We start from the raw sequence: 8,345 nt of genomic DNA, 5'->3' as shown, positions 1-8,345 counted from the left end.
AGAAATCATCGTACATATGCAACAGCTTCAAGGCAGGCGAGGCACACAAAAACACACATCTTCCTATTTCACTATTCCCTACGCTTAACCAAGGCCTCTACACTGCCTAAAACCCTCCAGGCAGCCATTTAACCACCAAGCATCGTTAATTATGGCACAAAAATGAGTGAATCACCTAAAACGAAGGCAAACCAGACCATATTTGCTCCACAACAGCTTTTATGGGTCCCTGTCATGAAGTAGGCAAGACAGACCGCCGCGCTGGTTCGTGATGTGGCCGTAGCGCATCTCTCCTGTCAATGAAAACGAACGACATCAGAGAGAACGGAATGGTAAGCCCAGACTTTTAAGCACAAAGTAACAGGTAATTTGACAGGTACCGGTTAATTTTGCGTCATACAGTGCCAATATTTTATCATCACTTATTGTACTTATTCCTGCTTGGCCTTCAGTGACGAGGTTCTTCAGTGCTGAATGGTAAATATACAGTAAAAATGAATTCTCTGTTCGGCCCCTTTGTAATTTCGTTCTCCTAAATGTTGGGATGAAGATCAGGAAAAAGTCTGAGGAGAACTCTAGTGCAGGTCTGTCAAAACGGATTTTTCACCTCGGATTAACTCCATTAACCCAACGACGTCATCTGTATATATTTTTGCTGCTACAAGGCAACTTTCTTCAACTTAGTAAGGATATCTAATGGTAATGGGGGCTAAGGCTACACAGATACCATAACCCAAGTTCGAAGTCTTTACTAAGCTGAATAAAAACAAGCTCTAAAAGTGGCAAAAATAAAGTAAGAACTAGTCGCCTGGGTGAAGAGGTTGGGAGATGTTCAGGTAAGCAGACTGATAGGCAAATAAAACTGATTAAACAAACTAATAAGTACGTGGCATGTTCGCCCTATTAAACTGGACATGACATACAAGAAAGGCTTTGTAAAATATGTCTTTAAACAGTCACCCGTGCACGCCATTTTTAATTCGTGGTGCTGCCAGACGATTTTCTCGGCTAGGAAGTGTCGTAGGTATAAAGGAATCAGTTAAGGCAGTATATTATAATCTTTCCAGAAAAAGAAGGAGTATATTCGTCTGGATGACAAAAATAAAAACACATAACTACTTTCAAGACGATAGATATATTAACTCTAACTTGTTACTACCGTCTCACAATTTTCGTCAAACTTAGGACTGGCTTTTGACTTGTTATTTTTGTGCTAAAGCCTTCACTGCAATGATGTTTTTTACCTTAAACATTTGCATTCACTAAACCATTACGTTCAGCTTAGGAATGGCCTCTCGTACTGAAGAAAATTAATATATCTAAGCCCTTAAGTTGACAGCTCTCCTCTAAGATGAGTAATATCGTCTGTAGGTGGCAAAATAATTACTACGTCCTCGGTGTGATGGGGTTAAGATTTCGAAGATTTGAGCTATGAGTGAATGCTGGTGTGGTAGAATCAGACACAGAGGGTTCAGGTAGGGCCGAAAGTGTTGCATCTTCTCAATGACAATATTTGTGTGTGGATGTGATTCTTCCGTTTGGACAATCCACTGCACTGTCAAATCAAGACCATGTGAGTGGCTTGTTTCACTGTTGATAGCCATCCTGATAGTTCTCCTGCTTTTACGATTTCTCTTTCCTGATTCTGAACCCTACGTACCATATATTTTGGGAAGAAAATGAGATGGAGGGATATATGAGAGATGGTATAAGTTGGGGGGAAGGCAGCGACATGGCAGGGGACAGGGTGACGTGAAGGCGACTTGTTTGTGGCCACCACTTACGGGATTAAGGCGTTTGGCTATAGGTAGACAGACAGAAATAATGTTGCGATGATGAGCATGATCTATAACGTATGCCTTTCTTTACGTAATATCAGTAATTAAATACCGGTATGTATCTGTATCATAGCTTCTAGCCTTTCTTAAACCATTCACCTCGACGACGTAAGTTATATTTCTCATGCTGCCACCAGACGATTTTTAACTTGAGAGAGTCCTACTAGTGATGATGTTAGGAAAACTATATCTTACTCCTCCCGTTCGTAATACCTCACCTGGAGTGTATGTAATCTTCAGGTGATGGCAAGCAGGACACAGAAACCAAGTACTCGGGCTTAAAGGGGGACAGGATGACATTACTGGTGTTTTGAAATATAAAAATGAAATCAGTATAGCCTGTTTCTCCTCATCAGCGACTTGGTTTATTTCTGCAACCAACACGTTAATAGCTCTTGTTGTGTGTGCAAACCATGTCCATATTAAACTATACGTAATGCAAAAATATCTGGGTCATCACAGTAGTAGAAGTAGTCGTAGCAGTAGTAGTAGTAGTAGTAGTACTAGAAGAAGTAGTAGTAGTAGTAGTAAAATAATAATAATAATAATAATAATAATAATAAATAATAATAATATAATAATAATAATAATAATAATAATAATAATAATATAACACCAAAAATCCCCCTAAAAAAAAAAAAAAAAACTAAATAATCGAAACAAATAGAGCGTGAAAATAGGACAAGAGGTGTAGAACATTTCGGGGTAAATTACAACCATTATTTTTTTTTTATAAACATACACCTTGAGGGAAACAATATTCTTTCCCGATTTCATAGTGGTCAGTGGGAGGGAGGGTAGGAGGGCGGAGGGAAGGAAGGAAGGAAGGGAGAAGGATGGAGGGTGGATGGAAAGGAACTGGAAGGAGATGAAAGAGAGGAATGAATGAGAGAGAGAGAGAGAAGGTGGAAAAGGTAATGAGGAAGGAAAGGAGGGATTGGGTAGGAGTTTGGAGGAAAGAGGGCGGGAAGAAGAATGTGGAAGGAAATGAAAGGAAGAAAGCGGAAGGAGCGAGCAGGGAAGGGTTGGGGGAAAGAAGGGAGATGCGGGAGACGAGAGGGAGGGAAGGAAGGAGCAAGAAGTAGGAAAGTTGAGGCAAAGAGGGTAGGAGCAAAGAGCAAATGAAGTGAAGTAGGGGAGTAAGAAAGGAAGTGGAAAAAATGAATCGAAAAACACAACTCTCTCTCTCTCTCTCTGGTCAATTCAAAGGTCGCGTGGCTACACACACACACACACACACACACACACACACACACACACACACAATAAATTCGTTGAGATCAGTCGCGGTCAGAAGTTCATTTACACACTTCTACCCCATATTGTGTATAGGATTCTCCTTCCAAATTAATCAACAGTAAAAGGCTTGGAACCTTGCTTCATTAGTTTCGAATTCCAGTGTTAGGGAATTTTTGAACAGGTCTATAGTGCTACGCCTGCGCAAACCCATACGCACAGAAATCAATACAACTGTGTCCATTTGAAGTAGTCTCTTGCCTCTGCCAGACAATTTTATCTCAGGAGAAGCGTCTGGTTATGACGGGGTTAATGGAGGCCGTAGCTAACCCCTCTAGGTCGGAAAGGCTCTCCGGAGTAAAACCGTATGGAGACAGCAAGAATAAAATACTGGACACAGGAGACGTCATCGTGGGAAAGGGATCAACCTCCTCACTGCAATGACGATTAGCTACTCAGAGTGATTTTTGCTACTGCCAGATGATTTTATCCGGCCCTGGAAAGGCCTCTGGTTGTGAACCCTTAACCTTTTCATCCCGAGGGGTCTGTCTTGAACTAAATACACGCCTCTAACGTTTGCGAGAATCTAATCCTTTGGCTGCGGTGATTTTCTCTGTGCTGATGGAATAAAATATAACCTTCCATGTTCTCAGTCAGAATGTTACTGGCGATCGTTTTTATCATTCTTGGTACTGCAGGTTTCTCTTCAGTATATTTAAATCGTTTGGCGTGTGACGGAATAAAATGCAGAGTAGGTATGTTGCAGGTAAAGAGTTTGTACCGTAGGTGCGTCCTGGTGCTTCCTGGCATTAATCAACTCGAGTAACGTAGAGGACAAGATGTGTTTGTATTATATAGAATGGTAAGGAAAGTGCTAACAAATGCCAATACAAACACAAACACACACACACATGTAGACTGGGCGCGCACCCACCCACACACATATACTGTACACTGAGCACATACACAAGTAGACACCAGGGACGGAGATAACTCAAGTACTTGTGGTCAGTATCTCCTTTACAGTAACTCCACTCTGCGTCCAAGACCCCCATCAAGTAACTCCCACCATATCAATCAAACGGGCTGCAGAGGTTGAAATCTCACGTAATAGTGTCTGTTGCTGGCCTGGCGAAGATCTTGAGGTATCTTAATAAAATTCGCTACCCCCTGACGAGTGTACTTATATGCTAGGGAGTTTCTGGCCCTCAGCACTTAGGGTTTGCTCATGCACGGAAGGCTTGAATGTTGTACTGTTTTTATTTTAATGACACAAGAAGTAACTAAACGACGGAGGCCAATTATTGTTTTTTTTTTCTAGTAGATGAATGAATGTGTGTGTGTGTGTGTGTGTGTGTGTGTGTGTGTGTGTGCCTATGAGAGAGAGAGAGAGAGAGAGAAAGGGGGGGGAGGAGGAGGAATTAATTACACTTTGAGTGAGGGTAGAGAAGGTCAGTGAGAAAGAGAGAGGCAGCTGGTCCGAGCGTCGGGGGAGGGGGGGGGGGAGGGAAGGAGGAAAAAGTGAGGGAGGGAGAGGAAGAATGGAGAAGAAGAAGTGGAAGTAGGATGGGATGGAGGAAGGAAAGGAAGGGAAAGGGGTTGGGGGATGATGTTGGGAAGGGGAACGGGAGGGAGAAGGAGGCGTGAGGGGTAGGGTGTTGGTAGGGGAGTGGGAGGGGGTGGGATTGGGGAAGGGGGAGCGTGTGTGTGGGTGGGTGGTCGAGGGGAAATTGGTCACGGTGAGGCTTAGGGAAAAATATGTTACATTAACTGAATTTCCCTTTCCTTCACACCACGGTTAACCCCTTCACTCCGAGGACCTCACTTCTGGTCTAATCTTGCTGCTACCAGGCTGTTTTATTTTGACACCACACCCTTTCTGATCTAGGCTACTTGGCATATACGGTACAGTGTCGTCATCATCATCATCACTACCACTAATATATTTTCCGAATCTGGGGGTAGGCTGGATCTAGAAGCAAGCCATAGAATGGCAGGTCAACTCGGTTTTTGGACGACTCAATTAAACCATTTTCGACCTTTCTAACTTAGATCTTTTTTCTTACCTAGACTGAGCACATGCCAAGCTGCAGGAAAATATAAAAAGAACGCCCATTCTCGTACCATTTTGTGTGTTCTCTGACCCAATACTCAACTCCTTTAACCAGAAGCCACATTTTTATACACCGGTATTTTTTTACACATACTGAAGATTTTATGCAGCCTTCGTTAACATTCTCACCATCTGGATCTCTCCTGTACTGAATGAAATCGTCTGGTTGTAGCAAGAATAAACAACAATAAGTCTTCGCGCCAAAGAGCTTAAAGGTGTCTATGTGAGGACGTGATCTTAACACCGTAGACTTTCAGGCATGACAACGGGTGCAGCATACATGAATCATCACTTGTGGCTCAGTGCTTCTTGTGGGGACACTGTAACTTTACAGTCAATGAACTAGAGTGAACGAGAGGTACGGTGCTCAAGATTCGTTGTTCCATCCTTTAATATGACTTACTTCGTCATTTGCCTAGAAATATTACCAGGGCTACCTGTGCACAGCATCATCCACCAACTTCATTGCTACACACAACTGCTGCCAGACGTATATAACCTGACTTGTCACTTTTACATTCCTAAATAGTATCCCTTAATTCATATTTCTGTATTCCGTGTTTCATGACAAGAGAACGTTGTAAAAATGGAATGCAAAAATGACACAACCCCTGGGGGGACTCGAACCCCCAATCCCTGGCTTAGGAGGCCAATGCCTTATCCATTAGGCCACAGGGGCTGTTATACACGATGAAAGAACAAAGCGAACTTAATCTTTTTCTACACTATAACGTATGGATTTACACAAGTATTACGGTAAGAATAGTTATGTATGGAAAATAATATATATAATTACATAACCTGTTCATTAACTACATGGCATACAATATCAAATTAATATTTCCAGATATAAATATAGCTTCAGCGTTTGGCGCAAAGTTTAAATATACAACATCCGTCTTGGTTACCGATGGTGTAAGATGAGACCCAAGACTTGCCCCCAACACTGTCAAAGCAAAGGGTGCCAGAGACAGTTGGCGGCAGCACCAGGCAACTCACCACGCCCCACAGCCACGGCATCTGGCGGACAATCAATACACAACTCCTGCCACGGAAACTCAAAATTGTTCTTAAAATCTATCACTGCAAACCATAACACCTCTCCTCCCGTGAAACAAACACACACCCCAACACCCGCCTACGTCATCCTACTTCCAAAATGCAGTATAAAAATGAGTTGCACAACCCCTGGTGGGACTCGAACCCACAATCCTTGGCTTAGGAGGCCAATGCCTTATCCATTGGGCCACAGGGGCGGATACTAAATACTGCGGCACTCCCTCTTGCAAACATTTTGATCTATGGTTCTGAGGGCACTATTTGATGAAGTGAGAGTCAGGATCTTGAAGGTAAACGAAAGCTCAAGAAAGGACCATGTGCACTCTTGGTGGAGGAACTGCTGTGTGTCAATTGCTGTTTAGTCCAGTACCCTATACCTAAGTTTCCGTTTCAAAAAGCAATAACACGGTGCCAGGGATACACAAGTTACTGGTGCCTTTGTTAACGTGCTCACGTCGAGTACTAAACTGATCCAGACTATGAATACTAGGGCTTATAAATATCATGCGATTAAAACCACAAAAACAGCACTGCACTTGTCGACAAGTGACTTATCCAAAACCAGTTAGCCTAAATCTACTTTATTCCTGTCGCATTCTCGCAAGCTTCGGAGGCTCACTGGCTCCTCCTGCTTCTAGCTGTATTTATGCTGCATTTTGCAACTTAATTTTCTTTTGCAAATTACTTGTACTGTACCTGTAACATTTTTACACCCGCGCTCGCGAAGCTAGAGTGGGTGGTTTATTTCGCTCGACATGGATGTGTGTCTGTAAACAAAATAGTTCGAAATTTTCAACCGATTATAAACCAAACTTGGTTGTAGTAGAGGGACAGCCAAGGGGTTCATCTACTGTTTTTAGAACAAGAGGTTAAAGACAAAGATTACAGGGCTGGATACATCAAATCAAAACTGTTTTGTTGACCCACAGACACACAGATAGAACTTTAACCTTGTCCATATGAGCTTGACCTTTGACTAAATGATCTAATATCGAATATCTTCGTTTTTGCCTTACCCTCAACCCTTCCCCTAAATGAGGTTTGAGTCGGATTAAAACAGCTGAGCTGAACCTTGCCTGGTCAAACTCTGAACCTGTAAACATGGCCTTTGAGTCACTGTTCTCAAAAATGCAGGTAAACCCCTTGGCTGTCCCTCAACTATTTCACTAAGTTTTGTTAAAACTGCATAAAAACCGAGTTACTTTGTACAGAAAGCAAACATACACACGTCCAGCATAACATTACAGCAACTTTCAACTTGTAAGCGGAGGTGTAAGAAAACTACTTAGTGAAAAAATCTGTTTTCACCACTAGGTCTGGGTGTTTCCTTAACCCCTTTAGTACCACGGTGTACTTTTAGTCCTTGCTACTTATAGGCCATTTCCATCCACTTTGGAGATACAATACGTCCTGTAGTGAAGATGTTTACAGTAAAATAACTGGTTTTGTCAATAATATAGAAAGGCGCGACATACTTGTACCGCAAGAGTTTATTCAGGGCACCTCCAGTAGATATGACTCACTAAGGAACTATTTGTAGGAGTGAAGACTGCATCAAACCCTTCCAATGCAAAAAGTCTCCAGGTCTCCAGTAGGCTAAGCAGAATAAATGTCTGAGATTAGCAAGAATAAGTAAACAGGTCCGCTATCTGACTGTACAAATTAACGATTTAGTAACAAGACTAATTGAGAGTATATCCTCCTTACTGAAGATGTCTATACCTGCTGACGACGGTGTTCTCATTTGTTGGCAATGTGTACGACTTACGTTACTTAACACTCGATTGCCAACTCTCATCTCTGTGTTCCAAATGGTTACGAACGCAGTATGGCACATTAGTTTTGCTTATTAATGTGCTTCAGTATGCATCCACTGGCCTTCTGCACAATTGTACTCTCCTATCCTTATGAAATTATGTCTGTACGAGGACGGCCAAATAAAACCCGTGCAAAAAACTGATGACGGACGGAGCCAGGAGCCAAAACACATCTCGTTTCACTTCCAGTTTTCCATGTAGGCCTATTAAACAAGCTTAGGTGATGGAGGTCATGGAGAAGACCTCTCCCCTCACCATTTGGCCAGACAATGGCAGTAACAA

At 42.4% G+C, this 8,345-nt stretch overlaps 2 non-coding genes across 2 annotated transcripts; both read right to left on the bottom strand.

Moving 5' to 3' along the window:
- Nucleotides 1-5,793: 5,793 nt before the first annotated feature.
- TRNAR-CCU (transfer RNA arginine (anticodon CCU)) lies at nt 5,794-5,866 on the bottom strand. The gene has a single exon. It is a non-coding gene; the product is annotated as a tRNA-Arg (tRNA).
- A 504-nt stretch (nt 5,867-6,370) lies between these two features.
- Nucleotides 6,371-6,443, bottom strand: TRNAR-CCU (transfer RNA arginine (anticodon CCU)). Its single transcript has one exon. It is a non-coding gene; the product is annotated as a tRNA-Arg (tRNA).
- Between the last annotated feature and the right edge of the window lie 1,902 nt (nt 6,444-8,345).

Source organism: Coenobita brevimanus, chromosome 50 (assembly GCF_032717465.1).
Source record: "Coenobita brevimanus isolate Jiangsu-jjx chromosome 50, ASM3271746v2, whole genome shotgun sequence".
Classification (NCBI taxonomy): Eukaryota; Metazoa; Arthropoda; class Malacostraca; order Decapoda; family Coenobitidae; genus Coenobita; species Coenobita brevimanus.
This window is presented reverse-complemented; position numbering and strand designations above follow the sequence as displayed.